General features: G+C 42.6%; 1 long non-coding RNA gene across 1 annotated transcript; it reads right to left on the bottom strand.

Annotated features, from left to right (window-relative positions):
- Positions 1-1,744: 1,744 nt before the first annotated feature.
- Positions 1,745-19,966, bottom strand: LOC130366850 (uncharacterized). Its single transcript, XR_008891949.1, has 3 exons — positions 19,883-19,966; positions 2,989-3,105; positions 1,745-2,484 (listed from the first exon to the last, which is right to left on the bottom strand). It is a non-coding gene; the product is annotated as an uncharacterized LOC130366850 (long non-coding RNA).
- Between the last annotated feature and the right edge of the window lie 2,602 nt (positions 19,967-22,568).

Raw genomic sequence — 22,568 nt, 5'->3', positions numbered from 1 at the left:
ATGCGTCTCAGTGTTGTCAGTTGCTCCTCTAGATCCAGGATCTGGGCTTCCAAATGAACAACTCGCACACATCTCGCACAACAATATGCACCCTCAAACTGCTGTTCAAGGATTGCATACATTGTGCAAGATTCACCCTGGACTGCCTTTTCCAACATGGAGGCCATACTAGATTTGGGTATTGCAAAAAATTAACAGTAAAAAAAAACAATAAAATATTTCAATTAAACTCCCTGAATTTAAAGTCCCTTAATTTAACATTTTAAGTCCCTCTCCCTTTTATGCTTACACTCACTTGATTACTTCACACTCTTACAGACACACAATCATTAGCTCAAACAATCGCTTAGTGTACTTGCTTTTAGACTAGTAGACTACTTTAGGTACAGTTGATACTTTTCCATAATATATGAATGCATTGTCCGAGTACATTTGTCTGAGTGAAAGGTTCCGTCTGTAAGAATAAAACATTGTCCAAATTTGAATAGTTATTTTATATGTTTAACCTTCTCTATTGTGACTGATATTAGTATGCTGTATCCCATAATTTTGTACTGTTATGACACATGGTTGGTGTAGAGTTGACAATTTTTTCCACACACACATATACTGAGTCTAGTTTCTTCCTAGTTAGCACTACTCAATGGGTTGCTTAATGTTCAGAACCTTCTGGCAAGGGGCATGGTATACCAATTAAACATTGCTTCAGCCTTGAAAGTTCTCAACTTGAGTATGGACTGTATGGGTAAGGAGTAGTCAGGAGCAAGTAAGCTGCGAAGGCCTACTGTGGGTGGCATGGAATAAAGTCTGGTTCCTGCCACGATCTACAGTAGCTACCCGGTGTTCCAGCTTTGCCCTGACTTTTGTTGCGGCCTTTGAGATAGAGAGCGTCCCACTTCTGTGTCTAGCACTGTATGTATGTCAGTGCATGCCAAATCATGTTATATCCTTAAGAAAAAATATGTACTGTAGATACTGTATGCTACAATAAATCTATGATGAGTTTAGTATACACAAATGTTATATTCAATTGCAAATGCAAATTCTATTAGTTACCCTTTGGTCACTAATAGATAGTTTAGATGTTTTCCATTTGGCCAATATTAGGCATAGCTTTGTTTGTCCCCCTTTAAATGAATAAATCTTATAGAGATGATGCATGGTACATTGTCTTATGACCTGAAAGTCCATCCTTTTAACAGTCCAAAGTCCTTGATATACTTGAGAGGTGGACAATGACACCTGCAGAATGGTCAATCATATTATTCCTTGACCAGTAACTTCACATTTCCTTGGGGTTTTCTGTGCTGTGACATTCTTTAGGTGTGGCACAGATTATTTTTGTTATCCTCATCCTTCTTCGTCATCATCTCAAGAATTCTGTTGACCCCTCTTTCAAGAGCTGCTCTCTGGATGACTTTTTAAAAACCCTCTGGAGAAATGTCTCACCAAGTCATGAGACCTTGTGGGTGTGGGATTATAAATGTCTATTCGTATTATGGTAAATGAAGAGCATTAGTCTATGTCCAGAAACGTTATCGTAAACTAGCGTAGAGACCACAAAACGTCTTTGTCATTCCCTACTTTACAAGAAAAAAGTCTAGTATGTTAAATGTATTCGTTGGTCCGTGCCGACTGCAATCAAATTAATTCCTTTAAATCTTACATAGGTTCAACTTATCCACAACTTTACCCCAGTGAGGGGTTTACAAAGTCCAGGGAGGGGTGTAAAATAAATTATATATATATCACACAGGCAGGATATGTTATCCCTTTGAGCATCTCTGTGTTGGATTACTGTCTGGAGCGTTGGTTTTATATGTGTTATGTGCTTTGCGCCTGACTGTATATAAATCCCCCCTGATAAAACATTTATCTGAACTTCACAATGTATACATTTAATATATACATACAGTGAGTATGTTCTGAAATGTTTATGCATTCTATAAACATGTCATCAGTCCCTCATCTGCTCTCATAAGCTGAAGGTTTTGAACACCGGCCAATAGGAGCAGAAGACAGCAAGGCTCTTAACTCAGTACATATTTTGCTGACAGCTGGGAACATGCCAAGTGTTATCAGGAAACAGATCTAAACAAAGAAAGTTAGTTGTGTGTGGAGAGCGGCGTTGGACTGATCCCGGACTATGCACCACTCTACTGTTGAAAGCAACTCAACAAGGCTCTTTAAGCTCTCCCAGAGGTGCAGAGTTAGCAGTTTCATTCAGGCCAGGGTCCTTTTGGTTGCCCAAAGTTATCTTGCCCCATAAGACGACACCAGCATTATAAATAGCACATAGTAAGATCGGGGCTTTATGACAGATTTTGCACTGAGGCCCAGCTTCACGTTACACCTCTGTGCTGTAACATAATTATTTGAGGTCAGCTTTAGTGCAACTGGTGTATTTGTCATAGACAACAGTTGGTCAGCTGTCTTCCCATTCTCGGACCCCCACCGTGTCAGAGGTCTGGCACTTCCCTGATTCTGTGAGAAAAGAGAAAGATCAGTCATGAGAAGTTGACATTGTCCTGGGATCCCATCCGAGGACTAGTAAGGTCACTGTGTGTGGTGATTAATGAATGCCAAAGGCTGTCAGTGGGGTAGAAGGTTACCTTCTTTACTACAAGTAAAGAGAAGTGTCTAACTTTAGGGACCCCTGAAGAAAAAAAAAATATATATACATATATTGGAGAAATGTTATCCAAACCCAATGATTTTGGTGTGATCAACTATGTTATCGGTCTTATGTTTATGGGGGCCTCTTCAATTGGGCATGTTAAATTCAAAGTCTGATAATTTTTTTTCTCCCCAGAGTCAAAAGGGTTTTATGGGAATCTAATATCTATGTGCTTGGGTTGTGCTTAAAAAAATATTTCAATTCATTTTGACATGCAGGAAGTGCCCACTTCACCAATCACTGGCCAAGGTGGGTCATCACTATAATCAGGGACTGGTTGTGTAAAAATGAAAGCAGGAGTGGCTACTCACCTGAGACACGGTCCCATGGGATACATTCAGTGGGGGATAGTGACAGGCGAGGTGGGTTATCTACAAATATTTTTGCAAGTAGAAATTAGTTTTTGGATGGAAAAGACAGCTTGACCCCTATAAAAAAAAAATGTGTGTATCACCAGATAACCCTTTTAAGATACAATGTAAACGCAGCACAATGACCTTTTTATACTAGCCTGTTGCTAGGTCAAGTTAAGGATTATGCTAGAAAGTATTTTCTTGCATTAGCTTCACAGTGTCTGCACACGTATTAGACCAGAATCTTACAACTGGAGAGCTGCAGGTTGGGGACAATTACATTAAGGCCACCTAAATGGAAGTTCACAGCAAATACATTTTTTAGGCAAAAATATTTTGGAAATTGTAGGAGAAATAGTTAATGAATATGTAGTGTGTCATCTTTCCAAAGGTTAAGTAACAGGTTTAAACATTTAAATATAATTATAAATTATTTTGCCGGGAGCCTATTGTTTTGTTCAATATTCTGTGTCAGAAGGACGAGATCAATACGTATAGGGGAATCTGTACAAGGGGCAAATAGCTGACCTTTGGTTCAGGTGTACAAAAATGTAGTGTATGCGTGGCTGTAAACATTCTGCTATTATGGGCTAGATTTCAAGATAAAACAGAAGCTGAGTAAAAAGCCTTGGGCATTAGGTACTTATTTAGACATAAAATCCAGTATGTACAGTAGGTTTATAGAGGGGTATGTGGTTATGTAGCAGTTACTTGACAAATATAGGTGAGTCACGTATGTGTTCTGAAGGTGTTGAGATGGCGGCAATAAATCATAGCTGTGTTCTCTGGCCATCCATCAATTAGCACATTATGGCGATGACACTGGACATTGTTCTTCTAACATGTCAAACATAACTACACAGGAACTTTCTAGATGTTTTGTCAAAGGAGCTTTTCTGTAGCATTAAAATAGTAATCACGTATTGTCAAGAAGTAGGCATGTGTGGGTGTATGGGTTCACTTGGCTTATCATCATGTGTTATATACAATTCGGTATCCTATGCTTTAATTCTTTACAATAATGTAGGAGTGTTCTAAGCTTATTAAACTTGCCTATAACTCATATCCAATAAATACATTTTTTGTAAACACATGGAATGGTCAGCTTGTTCACCAAATTCCCCACAGTCTTGCATATTATTAGGAGAATTTCGAATAATTTGGTTCAATGCTGTAGTATTGTTGTTTAACACTTTACCTAATACTCTCATTGAAGTTTCTCTTCTCAAGAGGCTATTCTTGTTAGATTGCTGAGATTAACCAGTTTAAGGACTGGGCATTACCATGTCACATTGCCCTAAAGCTGGCTATAAACATACATCCAAACACATATCCGAGTTAGATGAACATGCAGATTTTGGCGAGTTTAGATGACCATCTTGTGCATGCTGCTTTGCTAAAACTTCAGCTGTCAGGTAGTTGATGGTTGGGCATGTGGTCTAATGTTCAGAATATATGCATGCTCAGCTCTGTGGGATTTAGAGATTGAAATGCTATCTTACATGTATGGCCAATTATTCCAACACTATTCCAATGTACATTAGATTAAAGTTGTCCAATCTCTCCAATATCAGTGGGATCGGCCAAACATTCCATGTGCATGGTGCCTACCAACACAACTGTTGTCAGAGAAGAGAATAGTTGGACATGTTGGATTAAAGGAGTACTCTGCCCCTAGACATCTTATCCCCTATCCTTTGGATAGGGGATAAGATGTCTGATCACGGTGGTCCCAACCAACCAACCAACCAACCAACCAACCAACCAACCAACCAACTGGGGATCCCCGCGATCTCAACTGCAGCACCCCAGACATCCGGTGCATGGAGCGAAGTTCGCTCCATGCAGGGTGACTGGCAATGCGGGGCGGAGGCTCGTTGGGGGGGGGGGGTTCAGAGTACCCCTTTAACCCCTTAAGGACTGAGCCCTTTTTTGCAATTCTGACCACTGTCACTTTAAACATTAATAACTCTGGAATAACTCTTTTACTTATCAATCTGATTCCGAGATAGTTTTTTCGTGACATATTCTACTTTAACATAGTGGTAAAATTTAGTGGTAACTTGCATCCTTTCTTGGTGAAAAATCCCCAAATTTGATGAAAAAAATTTACATTTTGCATTTTTCAAACTTTGAAGCTCTCTGCTTGTAAGGAAAATGGATATTCAAAATATATATTTTTTTGGATCACATATACAATATGTCTACTTTATGTTTGCATCATAAAATTGACATGTTTTTACTTTTGGAAGACACCCGAGGGCTTTAAAGTTCAGCAGCAATTTTCACATTTTTCACAAAATTTTCAAACTCGATATTTTTCAGGGACCAGTTCAGTTTTGAAGTGGATTTTAAGGGTCTTCATATTAGAATTATCCCACAAATGGTCCCATTATAAAACCTACACCCCCCAAAGTATTCAAAATGACATTCAGTCAGCATTTTAACGCTTTAGGTGTTTCATAGGAATAGCAGCAAAGTGAAGGAGTAAATTCAAAATCTTCATTTTTTACACTCGCATGTTCTTGTAGACCCAATTTTTGAATTTTTGCAAGGGGTAAAAGGAGAAAATTTATACTTATGTTTGTAGCCCAATTTCTCTCGAGTAGGCACATACCTCATATGTCTATGTAAATTGTTCGGCGGGCGCAGTAGAGGGCTCAGAAGGGAAAGAGCGACAAGGGGATGTTGGAGAGAACATTTTTCTGAACTGGTTTTTGGGGGGCATGTCACCTTTAGGAAGCCCCTAGGGTCTCAAAACAGCAAAAAAAAAAACATGGCATTCCATTTTGGAAACTTGACCCCTTTGGAGAACATAACAAGGGGTAAAGTGAACCTTAATACCCCACAGGGGTTTCACAACTTTTGCATATGTTCCTCAAAAATTTTACATTTTTACAAAGGGTTAAAGCAGAAAATACCCCCCAAAATTTGAAGCCCAATTTCTCCCGATTCAGAAAACACCCCATATGGGGGTGAAAAAAGCTCTGCTGGCGCACTACAGGTCTCAGAAGAGAAGGAGTCACATTTGGCTTTTTGGAAGCAAATTTTGCTCTGGGGGCATGCTGCATTTAGGAAGCCCCTATGGTGCCAGGACAGAAAAAAAACCCACATGGCATACCATTTTGGAAACTAGACCCCTTGTGGAACGTAACAAGGGGTAAAGTGAACCTTAATACCCCACAGGGGTTTCACGACTTTTGCATATGAAAAAAATATATAATATATAAATTTTACATTTTTACAAAGGGTTAAAGTAGAAAATACCCCACAAAATTTGAAGCCCAATTTCTCTCGATTCAGAAAACACCCTATATGGGGTTGAAAAGTGCTCTGCTGGCACACTACAGGTCTCAGAAGAGGAGTTACAAATTTTGCTCTGGGGGCATGCAGCCTTTAGGAAGCCCCCATGGTGCCAGGACAGCAAAAAAAAAAAAACACATGGCATACTATTTTGGAAACTAGACCCCTCGGGGAACGTAACAGTGTTACAGTGAGTACTTACACCTCACAGGTTTTTTTGAACAGTGGGCCATAAAAGTGAAAAATTTGATATATTGATAGTGTTACCCCAAATGTTTCATTTTCACATTGAGAAATAGGGCAATAGGCCTCCAAAATTTGTAGAACAATTTTGTCTGAGAAAAAAAATACCCCATATGTGGATGTAAATTGCTCTGTGGACGCACTACAATGCTCAGAATAGAAGGAGTGAAAATTTTGTTGAAATTGAAGTCGGGGGTCATGTGCATTTATAAAGCCCCCAACAGCAAAAAAAAAACCCACATGTGACACCATTTTAGAAACTACACCCCTCAATGAACATAACAAGGGGTACAGTGGGAAATAACACCTCACAGGTTTTTTGAAAAGTGGGCCATAAATTGAAAAATTAGATTTTTTACAGTAAAATGCTGGGGTTACCCAATTTTTAACATTTTCACAAGGGGTAATATGAGGAATTGGGTTACAAATTTTGGAGGGCTTTTCCCCCTGACTATAAAAATACATCCACATATGGGGTAACGTGCTGGGCGGGCGCACAACAAAGCTCAGAAGTCATAGAGGTCACTTTGTATTTGTGCCCTATGGCATATCAGTAGCTGACGGTTACATATTTTCTGAGGAAAATACAAAAATGAAACACCCACATGTGACACCATTACAGAAAGTACCCACCCTGAGGAATGGGTATAGGGGTAAAGAGGACATTTTGAACGCACGGGTGTTTCCTAAATTTATTTTCCAGGAATGGATGAAGGGTAGCTTTTGAAAATTGCAAATTTCAACCTATGCTCTGCTTCATTTTTCTGGAAACAACTAACATGTGACTCCGAATTGTCGCCTGGAAATACGACAGAGCTCAGCGAGAACTCTCTGCATTTGAGGCAGATGTTTGTTACGGACCTAACAGTTACATACATTCAGAGGAAAATACAAGAAAGGAACACCCACATGTGAACCTATTACAAACAGTACACCCCCTAGGGAAGGTGTATATGGTGAAGTGGAGATTTGGAACAGACGGGTGTTCCCTTCATTTATTTTCCAGGCATGGATGAAGTATACTATGGGGGGGGGGGGGGGGGATTGCAATTTTAGTACTGATATGCCAATTATTTTCCCAGAATGATGACCCAGAGTACAGCCAAAAGTAAAAATGATGCCCACCCCAAACCCTATACTCTGAATCATCATTCTGGGAAGGGGATGTGTGGGGCCATCCCTATTCTGTTACCTCAGATATGCAACCCGCTCAGGTGAAGAGAGAGTGTTGCGCATTTGAGGCAACTGCAAACCTCCAATGCTGTTGACTCTGTGTCCCATGACCCATTAGGGGGAAGAAATAAAAAAGATATTGGGGGTATTGGGAAAACGTTTTTTCTTTTTTTTTGAGGGGGGGGTTTGGTATAAAATTTGGAAGACAAAGTACTCTGGACTGGTACATTGGAGTCGAATTTTGGGGGATGAAAATTAGGGCAAAGGATGGAAAATGAAGTACTCCATGGAAGTGTGATACTCCCTGAAGCAGCCTATGCAGAGGCCCGGATGATCGGGGCAAGTGTCGCATTGAGTGGTGGTGTCCTTCCGAATCACCCTCTTGCGACACACTCTGCATTTCTTCTGAGATCGTCCCTTCTTTCCAGTGTGGGGGATCACACCTGGAAAGTGTTGGCCAGGGACTATCCAGGTGCCCACAATTCCAGAGGTGCTCTGACCCGCTCTTTGGTGGTCACCATAGATGAGGGCCTTTAGAACTTCCTCTTGGAACTGCAGGTATGTCCCTGTGTTGCCAGCGTACTTGTACAGTACAAAAGCGTTGTACCATGTAGACCGCAACTTTTTTGCACCATGCCTTTGTTTTCCGCATGGCATTATATGGCTTGAGGACTTGATCAGAAAGATCAACTACCCCTATATACCGATTGTAGTCCAGAATACAATCGGGCTTGAGGACCGGTCCCACGGTTCCATCGCACAGGGACAGGGGTGCTGCCGTTCCCATGAATAGTGGTGAGCATAAGGACATCCCTCTTGTCCTTATACCGGACCAACAACAGGTTCTTATGGGAAAAGGCACGGGACTCACCCCGGGGGATAGGAGTCTGCAGGGGATAGGAAGGAAGGCCTCTTTGATTCTTCCGGACTGTCCCACAAGCGACCGTGGATCTGGCGGCGAGGGATATAAAGAGAGGGACAGTAGTATAAAAGTTATTCACGTAAAGGTGGTAACCTTTATCTAGCAATGGGTGCAAAAGGCCCCAAATGATTTTCCTGCTAACACCCAGAGTGGGGGAACAATCTGGGGGTTCAATGCGGGAATCTCGTCCCTCATACACCATAAACTTGCAAGTGTACCCGGAGTTACTCTCGCAAAGTCTATACATCTTCACGCCATACCGTGCTTGCTTGGTAGGGATGTATTGCCGGAAGCGAAGTCTCCCCTTAAAGCTGATGAGAGACTCATCAATAGCGACCTCCCTTCCAGGGACATAGGCCTCCCAAAATCTGGCCCCGAAGTGATTGATGACCGGCCTGATTTTATACAGGCGGTCATACGCGGGATCAGTTCGGGGGGGACATGCTGCATTATCAGCACAATGCAAACATCTCCGAATGGCCTCGAACCAGGGACGTGTCATGGCCATACTGTAGAGCGGGGTCTGGTAGAAAATGTTCCCACTCCAATATTGCCTGACACTGGGTTTTTTAACTAGACCCATATGCAGCGCAAGGCCCCAAAAGGTCCTCATTTCGGCTGCATCGACTGGAGTCCAGCCGCCGGGTCTAGCTAAAAGTGAGCCTGGGTTAGCGGCAACGAACTGTTGGGCATACAGATTCGTCTGTGTAACCATTAGATTAACAAAGTTGTCACTGAAAAAATTACCGAAAAAGTCCTTTTCAGTGAACCTGGCGATGTTAATCTTGATTCCTGAGTTGCCAACAAACTCAGGAATCACAAACTCGTGGTCCGCTGGCTGAGTCCAGACAAGTTCTCCGGTACGAGGTATCGGTGACCTTGGCAGGGGGGCTTCACTAGTATGAGCGTCAGGGGGATTCATACTAGCATGGGGCACAGGGTCAAGGACAGAGGAGGTTTGCGGCACCGCAAGGATCTCCGCCGCCTTGGTGGCTCATCATCAGAACTAGATGATGAGGAGGACGATGAAATAAGGAAGGTGGGGTCTTCATCGTCCTCTGAGCCGCTCTCGGTGTCGGAGGCAATTATGGCATATGCCTCCTCCGCCGAAAACACTCTACGGGCCATTTCCCTACTCTATTGGGGATACGGGTGTGTGTGTGTGTGTGTGTGGGGGGGGAAACTTTATTGGTGTATGTGCTGTGTGTGGTGTGGTGCGAGACTACCTCCCTAACTCGCCCTAACCCTCCCTAACCTAACCTAACTAAACTAACCCGCCCTAACAGAAAAAAAAATAAAAAGGGGTCTTTTTTTTAAAACAAAAAAAGGGACTTCTAGCGCAAAAAAGCCCTGCACCAAAAAAAAGTGTTTATCTAATCAGTGGTGTGCGCACTGATTAGCGCTTGTGGCGGCATGGGGCGCAGAAGTCAGTGGGTGGTCTGGCCACTCAGCCCAGAACAGTGGCTGGTGGCTTGTACACAGACCCCCACACAAAAAACTCGAAAAATAAAATAAAAAAACACTTAACCCCGAAAAAATTCACCCGCCTGAACCCAAAAAAAACCCGCTGATCAGTGATAAATCACTGACAGCGATTGGACAGGCTGCACACACAGGTACGGTCCGGTCCGTCCACACAGTACACGCCTGCTACTGGTGGCACGGACCGCCTATGGGTGCAAAAAAAATATACGCGTTAACCGAAAAAAGTGCCTGTACCAATAAAAAAAACACTGATCAGTGATAAATCACTGACAGCGGTGAGGCACGCCGCACACACAGGTAAGGTCCGGCCACACAGTACACGCCTGCTACTGGTGGCACGGACCGCGTATGGGTGCAAAAAAGCGCTAGAAAACGCGAAAAAAAGCACCGGCACCATAAAAAAAAAACGCTGATCAGTACTACGGGACTGATCAGCGGCGGGTGGGCTTTAACAAATGGTGGAGGACCGCTCTTTTATAACTAAGAGGGTCTGCACACACGCTTAGGAAAAAAAAATGTAAAAAGATCTGCGCCAAAAAAAAAAGACTGGCGGCAGACCGCAGCGACCCAGCAGGGGCGGGGTCACGCAGCTAAAGATGCTACGGACCCACGGACACCCACTGAGGTACGCTGAAAAAAAAAATTTAAAACTTTTTTATTTTTTTTTTAACCTTAACCTGTCCCTACCTAAATCTAAAGCTATAAACTTTTTTTTTTTTTTTTTTTTTTTTAACCTTAACCTGTCCCTACCTAAATCTAAAGCTATCCCTGGGGATTTCTGTGCCAAGGGGCCACAGAAATGGGGCAAGGGGCACTTTTTTTTTTTACTGTGAGGGGATGGTGAGAAGCACGGGGCTCCGTCCTGCTCGCCAGATCTCTGTGAAATGGCGGGCCGAATGGAGCAACATGCTCCTAGCCCACCCAATCCCCTCCCATTACACTGTGATTGGTGTGGCCACTTTGGCCACCCAATCACAACTGTAGTGAGGGGGGTTGCCACAATGCCGGCCCCCAGTACAGCATGGATGGTGATTGGTGGTGTATACTACACCACCAGTCACCATCTATATCTGGGTCACAGGGTCACACGTGACCCTGATGACCCGGAACCACTGCAGAATGCCGGTAAGTAGTTACCGGCGTCCTGCAGCGATCGCCGGTATAAGAGGTCCTCCGGACCTCCTCCGGCACACTGCCGGGATGTCTGCTGATTGAAATCAGCAGACATCCGGCTCCGATCCCCGCCCGGTGAGCGGCGGGGAACAGAATCGCAGCACATCGCTCGTCTGAATTGATGAGCGATGTGCTGCGATCGTGGAAATTGGGGGTCCTGATGACCCCCCTGGGCGATATGCCGAGATGCCTGCTGAACGATTTCAGCAGGCATCCGGCTCCGGTTCCCAACCGGCTAGCGGTGGGGACCGGGTTTCCCACGGGCATATGGATACGCCCTGCGTCCTTAAGGACTCGGAATGCAGGGCGTATCCATACGCCCTGCGTCCTGAAGAGGTTAAGTGTCTGGCTGCAGCTTTCTTCCACCGCATTGAGAACAGATGCACTCTTGGCTTATTAGGATTGGGAAAGGTAGCTGGTCTTCAGCTGGCAGCTATCTTTGTCTATGGCCAACTGTACTGTTTGACTTGTTAGGTTTGTTATCAAATCCCCATTCTTCCATATGAATACGTCCAGACTGTCTATATGACCTGACAAACGTACCCCGACATTCATTACTTACGACATGTCTAAAAATACAGTAAATACTTCTAATTTTGCTAAAATGTTTTAAAGATTTAATAACCCAAGCTTCTCATATCTCAAGAATGTTGTAATATTATATACCCCAGCCTGTTCCTCCTATTCCACAGACAATGGAAGCCTAAGGCATCCTGCATACAGCTGTATTTCTTCTTCATTTGTGCAAAGCCATAATAGAGCTACCATAGAATTACATCAGGCCTCTACTGACAGAACAAAAACGTGTGTCATTGTCTGTTCCATGCCATGTGTAGAGGTATTCTCCTGTAGAAGCATTGCTTCTAGGGAAGGATATCTCTGTAGATTCAACACCCAACATAAGCCCTTAATGTGTTACGGCGCCTTTTTAAGTCATATTGATCCTACCTGCGCTAAAATTTAACACTGTTACACCAAAAGGAAACCCAGTTAAATTGAAAATACAGTTCATTCTTCCGGCATTACGTTATAGAGCAGAAGGAGCTGAGCAGATTGATATATATAGTTTTATGGGAAATGTTCTAGATAACTTAGTTATTTACGTAAATCTCTGTTAATTCTGGGGTATGTAGTCAAGTGGGCGGTGCTAATAAGTATATCTGAGTAGCATATAGAGAGCTGTCAATCACAGAGTGGGACCGCCCACATGACTACTTAATGAATAAATGAATAAATGTCCAGTTATCCTGGAACATTCCCACCAACCTATATATATCAATCTACTCTATAACATGCTGCCTGCAGACTGGACTGCATTTCAACATGACCTAATGACCATTAGCCATTTCTGAGAGCCATGTTTGTTATCTCTGAACCTGCATCTGCTAAATGCCCAATAATTTCATTGATCGCCTTTATTGTCCCTGCCACTCTGTGTTTTGAGACATGCCCAGCTAATGACTGGCACTGCATGGCTAAAATCGCTGTGCACAACGGCCCTAAGTGTTTGATTAGTAGAAACGCGGATGGGAAAAATAGGATATATTTCTGCTATATAACTAACTATTAAGCCTTCCCTGAAGGGGAAATAAAAGTGGAGTGTTATCACAAGTTAATGGCCGCCTCCATTAGGCTTGTGATAATAACGTTGTCCAGGTGGAACCGAGAAGGCATTTGCCGAGATGTCATAAAGCCGATTGGCCTACATGACACGTCCGTGTGTACAGACTTCTTGTCTGATCCTCTTCTATTACAACCTGCTTTTGTTCTGACTCTCATATTAGCAGCATAGGTGTGTCAACAGAGCGGCTCAGATACCATACTGCTGTCAGTCCAAGTCTCTGACACATGAGAAAGCTAAGTATCTTTATGGCTTGGAAATTACAGCCCTTTCTCACTTCAAAGGCTCAAGAACAAGGGCTCTTCCCTTTGATAAATGACAGAATTGTTTTACTGATTTATGACACCGACATTTAATCAACAGAAACAGGCTGTTTTTCTGTGATTCCTCTCAGTTTTATCCCCCTCGGGCTATTTAACAGCACAGAGTGAGTGGTGACATCTGTTTAACTTAGTGAGACATCTAACTTATTAAACTGTCAAGTCAGTGTTTTGAGGTTTAGCCAACCTGTCATGGAAGAAGCCAGAGGGAGTGAGGCGAGGAGGGAGTGCCTTTTTGGGGCTTAACCCCTTCTGCTCCCTTTATGAATCATTCCGAACAAATAACGTACAGGTACGGTCCTGACTCCGGGCTGCACACTGCTGCAAGCAGAGGTCATTTTTTTGTGTTGTTGCTATTCATGGGATTTTAAAAATGGCTGCCTTGCTTTTTCATTCAGATGTCTGTGGGTAGGAGCACAATGGGGCATTGTGGGCCCGGTAGCCTGGATTAATATAAACAAGGCATGGGAGGGGGGGGGGGGGGTGTACATCTGTGTGGTACGGTTATGTAACCACAGAATGAGGTATAGAAAAAGATCTGACAGGAGATAGGAATTGATTGGCCCACCCAGACGGCCTCATCTACCACCTGCAGACAGGGGAAAGGTTTACACTATAGCTAGAAATAGTTTAAAGAGAAATACCTTGATAAGTAAGTTTCATTTGTTTGCCATATGCAGATTAAACTTTTTTCATAGTTTCTATTACTTTATCGTTCATGTGTGTCATTCCGCTGAGACCCCTCGTCCCCCATAACACGCACATGTTAGCTTGTATGTTATTTTAATAGGAAGTAGTTAGGGTTAAAATGATACCTGTCCAATCACTGTTTCAACCAACTGGAAAATTATTAAAAACTCCCAGAATGCCATGATAGCTGTAATGCTCTCAAAGCATGTTGGGAGTGGTAGTGTCACAAAAGTCACTGCAGGAAGTCACTACAAGCTATTTAAGATAATACTTTCTAGATAGTATTATATTATATACTGTAGCTACTGACATATAACTTGTAGAATGGGCCCAACTGAAAAATATGTAATCAGGCACCATCATCTACCGAGTGCTATTTCAATACCAGTGGATTCTTCAGGGGCTGCTTTAAATTCATCAGGCACCAGGGACCAGGTGCAACTACTACCTCTACACCGCCTAGATCTACACTCCTAATGAAATATTCTAACTACTGGGTCCCAATGAAATAGCTTTAACAGGACCCCCACCAATCATATGCTGCTTACAAGTGTACTAGTATATGACAGAGGGACCTTTAGGCCTCCTTAGGCACTAAAGCCCCAGTGCAACTAGTACCTCTGCACTCCTTACGTGCCCTGCTGCAGAGGCCTCCTACTAATGGGGTGTCTGTTATAACAGTGATGGCCTCTCAAATGGAAGAAGGGCCTTTAGGCCTGATTGAGCACCAAGCTCCAGATTTGGCTGCTATTTTTGCAATTCTAATAGCTATGATCCTACATTGCTGGGTTTCTTCCTATATATTTTCTGATGTAGATGCCAATATATCTTGCACAGAACATATTATAAGATTAAACAGTATTTTTTATTCTTCACTATATTGTGTTAGAAAATGAGCCAAGTGCAGGGGGTAAAGATTCTGCCTATCTGGGCCATATGGACATATAGTAGCACTCCATCAAAGTCAAGGAGTTCAGTAATTTGGCAGCCATAAAATGGCCATGTGTCTAAAGTGTTTTTACCACTAAATGGGTGTTACCATCAGAGTGTGGGAAATGTGACAGAAAAAGGTGAAGTTCAGCATATTAGCCTTAGGAAGACTGGCAATGAATGGATGGGCCTAGTTGTGATACAACAACCTGAAGTGTGTAGACCTATAGTGAACATGAACAGGGAATCCCTGAAGCACTCTGGCTGTCAGCAGCCTCTACAGGGCCCCATCCTGATGACAGTGAGGTGTGAGAGACTGATCTTGCCCTGTCCATGGCCTGATCCGGTGACAGGAATGTGCGGAAGGCGGCGTTTTCCTTGGGACCTGACACTCCGTGGGTTTGTCATGTCCCTATCCAATTCCTTGAGGGTAGGCCAAGTAGTTTCACCTCTGAATACCTTGTCACTCATCTAAGCTCTCCAAGTGTAATTCAAACCTCTTGTCCTCGCATCTTGTACCCTCTAACCTTCTGTGTACAGATCCTCAGCTAACCCCTTAGGTGCCTGAACTTCAGTGTGTTGTATTATGTATAAAACAGACTGCTTGTAAAGAAAGTCTGCTTACAGTAAACAACGTCTCATACTATCCCTTTGGTGTTGCATTTTAGCGTTATTTTATTAGATTTTTTTCTAAACATTCCCATTGGCAGTTTTCCAACCAGAGTTCTCTGGAGCCTGATTAGGAGTTTCCCAGAAGACAGCAGCAGGTAGACCTGTCATGTCTATGGTAGGGGTGGACTAATATCATCCTGCTTCCAGATACTTGGCAAAGCAGCCAACAAGTCTTGTGAATTGTGAAAATCCTTACCTTCTTCTTCACCAAGCTTCTTTAAAGTCTAGACAGACAAGCTCAGGTGCGACAGATTTATAAGGAGGCATGTGCCTGTTAACAAATTTGGGACATGGTAAGCTAGTACCCTTTTTGTTTTTTTGTTTATCAAGATTAGCACAGGAATTGCCAGTTTTGATCCTCCCCTTTTTAAAACTTTTCTTACATTATATTCCATTTAACAATGTTATGCACTACATCACTCTAGGATGGATCTCCCCCGAAAAGCCTAACATGAACACATTTGACCGAAGTGAATAATATTGATCATGGCACCTGTCAAGGGGTGAGATATAAAGGCTGCAAGTGAACAGTCAGTTCTTCAGGTTTATGTGTTGGAAGCGTTTCGGCATGGAAGCCTTCCTCAGCTGTCTGCCTAGGCAGACAGCTGAGGAAGGCTCCCAGGCTGAAACGTGTCCTTGTACTAAACTATGGCATAATAAATATTCAGTGTGCATTACTGGTGAGTGCTGGGTATCATCTTTCTTCTATCTGTGACTTTACCCTACCTCGAGCCCCTCCACAGATTCCATGGAAGTGCCAACATATCCCTAAATGTGTTGGAAGCAGGAAAAATTGTAATGCCTATAAGTCAGAGCATTTACAAAAAGGTTTTGTGGGCAGATAAAGGTATACAGTAGTAAGTACCTACCTAAAGAGGTCAATGAAAGGAGAACCTGTCCACCATTGACTGGGTCATGGGCACCTAAGACCATAGATTGAAGGTAGGAGGAAAGGCTAGCCTGTCTAGTCTGATACCACAGCTCAGCTACTTTAGCACAAATTGCTGATAAAGTTAGAGCCTGCTATAAAAGAAATGCATCAGAATACACAGGGCATCAAACTTGCTGTGTATTGGGCTGTATAGCTACAGACTGGTCAGAGTGCCCATCCTGACCCCTATCCACCACCAAAAGAGCCCAAAATAACATGTAAACATCAGAACTGGACCATGAAACAATATAAAGTGGTGTCTGGTCCGATTGATCATATTATCTTTTACATCATGTGGATGGTGCTTATGCATTGCTCATTTGGGAAAGATAAACCATCAGAATTCCCTTTAAGGCTGGGTTCACACTGAGAATCTCCATCTGGAAAAACTTCTTCTGCAACACTTCAACAAGTTCAATGTTTTGGCGTAATTTTTTAGATCGGAATTTTCTGACAAAAGTTCTGCCCAGAAAATTCCACAGCGTGAATAGGTTAACGGAAAACCCATTCTCATGCATTTTACCTTCAAGCAGTGGGATATCCGACCGAAATTCAGAAGCAGAATTCAGTTTGGAAATTCAGTAGTGTGACATAGCTGACAGAGGCAATGTGAAGCTCTGCATATGTTCTGCTGGGACATCTGGCATCTTGTGGATGTTACCTTGATATTTATTATCTATAGACCATAAACGTTTTTGCAGACCAAGTCCCCTTCAGGGCAGTGGTATTCCTTGATGGCAGTGGCCTCTTTCAGCATGAACGTTTTTCAGAAATCGCTTGAGGAACATGACAAAGAGTTCAAGGTGGTGACTTGGCCTCCACATTATCCAGATCTCAATAAAGCATCCGTAGGATGGGCTGGAAAAAAAAGTCTGATCCATGGAGGTCCCACCTTACAACTTACAGGGCATTTGCTTCTAATATCTTGGTGCCAGATACCACACAGTAGCACAAATGGGATCTGCACAATATTGGCTTTTAATGTTATGGCTGCTAAGTGTATGGCTCTGTTCATCCTGATCTCCATAAATATTATATTAGAAATACTGTGAAAAATCTATTTGCACATGGCAAATATATTGCAGAATTTTCTGCAACTGTTCCATTCAACTGAATAAGGCTTGAGGAAATCCATGTGCCCACTGTGGAAACAACCGCATTCAGATGAATAGAATTGATTTTCAAAACAGGTCGCAACTCTTCTATTCAGAAAGAAGATTCTTTATTCACAGGAATATCAACTGCAACATTTCAACCCTAACCATGGGTATTTTTAAAGCTTGAAAGAAGCTTTCCACTGTTGCGTTGAAATGTTGTTCATATTCCTGTGAATAAAGAATCATCTTTATAAATGGGAGCCTGCAACCTCTTCAACGTTTTGAATATAAATTCTCTTGAACCAAGAAGTCTCGTTGCATTGCTCCCATATAGTGGTGCTCTGCTTAATATTGATGCTCAGTAACTCAATGTCCAACAAGAAAGGAAATAGCGGCACTCACCATCTACTCTAGAATCTTCTTCTACTATGGAGTCATATACTTACATCACAGGGGGAAGACAAAACAATAGGGGTACAGCTGATTGGAAGCTACAGCCTTTTTTGCACTGATCAGTGCTTCATAGGGACTGATGCCCGATGAAGCACTGATCTGTGCAAAATAACTGTAGCCTCCAATCAGCTGTACACCCCTATTGTTTCATCTCCCCCTGTAATGTACGTATAGGACTCCAAAAAAAAATAAAAAAAATAAAGATTCTACCGTGTATGGTGAGTGCCACAATTTTATTTCTTGTTTAGCATGACAATAAGGTGATTTTAGTACATACCTGGCAGACAGTAATGGACATGCTTAGAAAGGATCAGCGCTTGAGGTAAATGGCTATGTTATGAGATTACCATAACGCTGTGGCTAGCTTTTTGTGAACTGGTATTTTGTTTTTGAGTTTTATTCTTTGCTGCAAATCCCATAATTCCATTTTCCTCCCTCCCACACATCAGCCACCCCACCCAATGAAACAAAAATGAGCTGCATCCATTCAAAAGACCTGTGGTTTTCAATCAGGGTGCCTACAGCTGTTGCAGTAGTTGCAGATTGATCTCTCTCTCACCAAGCGATCGCACCGCCCATTGAAGCAGACAGGCTTCCTGTCATCAGCTGACTAGTGAGTCAGGTCTCGGCCACATTGCAACCTGGGAAAAATCTCAGACAACAGTCATTTTATATGATGTTATACATAAATATTGGGGTGAAAATCACACAAGAATTGTGAGAAAACCACCACACACAGATACAGACACTATATTATGAACTACATTAACTTTACAGTCCCTGTAGCATTGTGAAACAATAAAAAAAATCCTGGAATACCCCTTTAATATTGCTTTAAACTTAGGTAAAATAGCAGGAGATAGGGCTGTAACTGTATATTACAAGGCAGATTTGTATACTAGTTTTATGTATCTGAAATTATTTCTTGGCATCCTAAAGAAGCAAAAATAAAATAAAAAAACAGCAACACACAACAGCGCATATAAAAGTGTCAGTTGCACCTTTGCTCTTCTGCCTAAAGAGATCAAAGTCTCCTCTGTCACTTAAAGAGGTACTCTTGAAAACAAAAAATGTTATTAAATCAACTGGTGCCAGAAAATTAAACAGATTTGTAAATGACTTCTATTTAAAACTCTTAATCCTGCTAGTACTTATCAGCTGCTGTATGCTCCAGAGAAAGTTGTGTAGTTCTTTCCAGTCTGACCACAGTGCTCTCTGCTGCCACCTCTTTCCAGAGTAGAAGCAAATCCCCATAGCAAACCTCTCCTGACCTGGACAGTTCTTAACATGGACAGAGGTGTCAGTAGAGAGCACTGTGGTCAGGCTGGAAAGAACTACACAACTTCCTCTGGAGCATACAGCAGCAGATAAGTACTGGAAGGATTAAGATTTTTAAATAGGAGTAATTTACAAATCTGTTTAACTTTCTGCCACCAGAAAAAGGCTGTTTATTCCGTATTTAAAAAAAAAAAAAAGGACCTATAATATAAGAACCATAGACAGATATATCTTGCTATAAATCTAATAATATATTGTCTTATTCCTTGATATGTATGAAAGACAACATTGCATGGCATAGAAAGGTTAGTGCACCGATTCTTCACTGGGGCCCAAGACCTTAAAACTACACCTGTTCCTAAGACTTTCATGTTATTCTGATGTAAAAACAATGTGAGATGTACTAAAGAATTTACAAAGGAAGCCATAAGGGACACATTTGGTTTTTTCAATGGTGTTGACTAGTCGCAGAAATGCCTGATTGTTGCCAAAGCTGTAACAAACAGATGAATGTCTGGAAAAGCCATCCTGGTCTACGGGCAGGTGTGAGTTATATGTTACCATTTGCTGCTGTTACTTTTTTCCTGGAACCTTGTAGATGGTCAAAATGTACTAGAATGGGTACAAAATATCTATGGGTACAATTATGGAGATTTATCAAAACCTGTCCAGAGGAAAAGTTGCTAAGTTGCCCATAGCAACCAATCAGATCACTTCTTTCATTTTGCAGAGGCCTTTTCAAAAATGAAAGTAGCGATCTGATTGGTTGCTATGGGCAACACAGCAACTGTTCCACAGGACAGGTTTTATAAATCTCCCCCAATATGTCTTAAAGCACTATGGGGGGGGTATTTATCAAAGGATGTATGTGTTTTTTTTCACGTAACTTTGGCGCAATACTTTGGCGCAGTGTCTTTTTGCGCCAAAGTTTGGCGCATCTTCTCCATTGTCATTTTTATGACTTTCTCAAAATCACACGGTCCTGTGTGTGATTTTAACTTTAGTCAGTAATTCCTCATTTGCGCCAATCGATCTTTTTCGAGGTTTTTTTGGCGCAAGTCACCGCCAAGAAATTTTGCACATGGAAAGCACACTTAGCAATGTCAGAAAATGTAAAGGCGTCAAAATACATTAAAAAAAAAATTGTGAAAGCAGCGCAGAGCAGGGCTGCTCAATACTTTCCTGCGACATAGTTGTCTCTGAGGAACCTTCCCCCTCCGTTGAGCCAGCATTCGACATGGCCGCACAGGTTCAGGAAAGGTAAGCACTAAAGCAGTGGTCTCCAACCTGTGGACCTCCAGATTTGCAAAACTACAACTCCCAGCATGCCCGGACAGCCAACGGCTGTCCGGGCATGCTGGGAATTGTAGTTTTGCAACCTCTGGAGGTCCGCAGGTTGAAGACCACTGCACTAAAGTAAAAAAAAAAACAAAAAAAAAACTACCCAAGTTGAAAATAAAATCCATTTGACATGGTGGCTATAAACCCCACAAAAGAAAATAACTCATGTCGCTTGGTGATATACTGCAGGAGAGACTCCGAAATGGCTGCTCTACAGGGTAAAATACGCGTCCTCTGTGGCGGTAAGTTCTGTGTAATAGGCGCTGTGAACAGCTGATTTCAACATTTGAGCCAAAATTACTAACAACTTGCAAAAAATGATAAATTTGGTGCATGTCCACGAAAACCAAAGTGAAAAAAAAAGGGTAAAAAGAAACTGTCAACAGGCAAAATTGATAAATACCCCCCAATGTCTATGGGCCCTTTAACCCTCTTCTTATCGTAGATCAAGGGTAGAACACATAATGACTTAAAGGACATCTGCAGCGTTACATCTTGAGGATAGGGGATAAGTGTTTGATCGCGGGGGGTCCGAACGCTGGGACTCCCTGTGATCTCCTGTACGGAGCCGCGGCTCTCCCGTGCAGGGGGCGTGCCAGCCGCAGCATGACGTTGTGGCCGGCACGCCTCCTCCATACATCTCTATGGGAGAGGCGGGGAGGCAGCATTCGTGCCTCCCCGCATCCCCCATAGAACTGTATGGGGACGGGGAGGAGATGGGGCGACACCGTCGACCTCTAGGTCGACGCTACGTCACCATGAGCTCTTATGGCGGCGCCCCGTTATGGAGATCGGGGGGGTCCCAGTGGTCGGACCCCCCGCGATCAAACACTTATCCCCTATTCTGTGGATAGGGGATAAGTGTAATGCCGCTGCAGTTGTCCTTTAAGCTACACATCATTCTTCTCTACTCTTTGATGAGTGTCGTGGTGGGCACTTTTATCCTAAGAAATGAAATAAAAGATCCCCTGTCTCCAGTATGCTAAAATACTGATAAGACATAAGTAGTATTACTCAATCTCAAGTAGCCGTGTGTAATCTGCTCACAGAGATCTGACTCTTTGCATAAAGTTATGAAGTTAATCCTACAAAGCAGGCCCCCATTTCCATAGGACTAGGCACTAGTGGCATGATATTAACCACGTTCTGCCCACTCCACCCCCTTTCCCTGATGATGAAGACAAAAACCAGGCAACTCTGGAGTACAGAACCCACTGCTAGACCAGCCTGGGGTCTGTGTTTCAGATGTTAAACATTCCCAGGGCTCAGTCAGTTCCTTCAATAGGCTGCCATTGTTTGAAGTTTCCATTAAAGGCAAGCGCTTCCCACATGGGTGTATCCAGAACTGGACTTGAAAGAGCACGGCCTCCCCCTTCTATATTATACTAATTGCCTAGTTTCACCTTTATTTGTTGTCGTTAGGTTTTTATGAGGGTCCCAGCAGGATATCGTGCTCACTGTACTCTATGACTCTACTTTTATTCTGTTTGGGCAGGAACTGCATTGAAATGCTCTTAGATTTGCTCTGGGCAACTGGCAGTAAGAAGGTGATTCTTAATGGTGACATTTTGCGGTTTGGGAGGAATGTCCAGGCTGAAGCTTGGCTTTTGTAAAGTGCTGCTTGTTATATGGAATGCTACAACAAAACTATAGTGTAACCAACGACATTTTACAGATCACATGCAAAAGGCTACGTGGCCGAGTCACACATTTCTTGACCCTTGTGAGTCATTGCTTCACCACATGAGGACTCGGAGATTAAGGGAATTCTTTTCTCTCGTGAGCCTATAATTGCTTTAAGACTAAGGCTCCAAATGCAGCAGAGCTGGGGTTTGTCATTTGGCAGAACTCATCACAATATTGTGTATCTTGCTTTGCATAGTACTGCTGGTAAACTTACTGAATT

The sequence above is a fragment of the Hyla sarda genome, chromosome 4, assembly GCF_029499605.1.
Source record: "Hyla sarda isolate aHylSar1 chromosome 4, aHylSar1.hap1, whole genome shotgun sequence".
Lineage (NCBI taxonomy): Eukaryota > Metazoa > Chordata > Amphibia > Anura > Hylidae > Hyla > Hyla sarda.
Note: the sequence above shows the minus strand (reverse complement) of the source record. Positions and strands in the feature narration are given on the sequence as shown.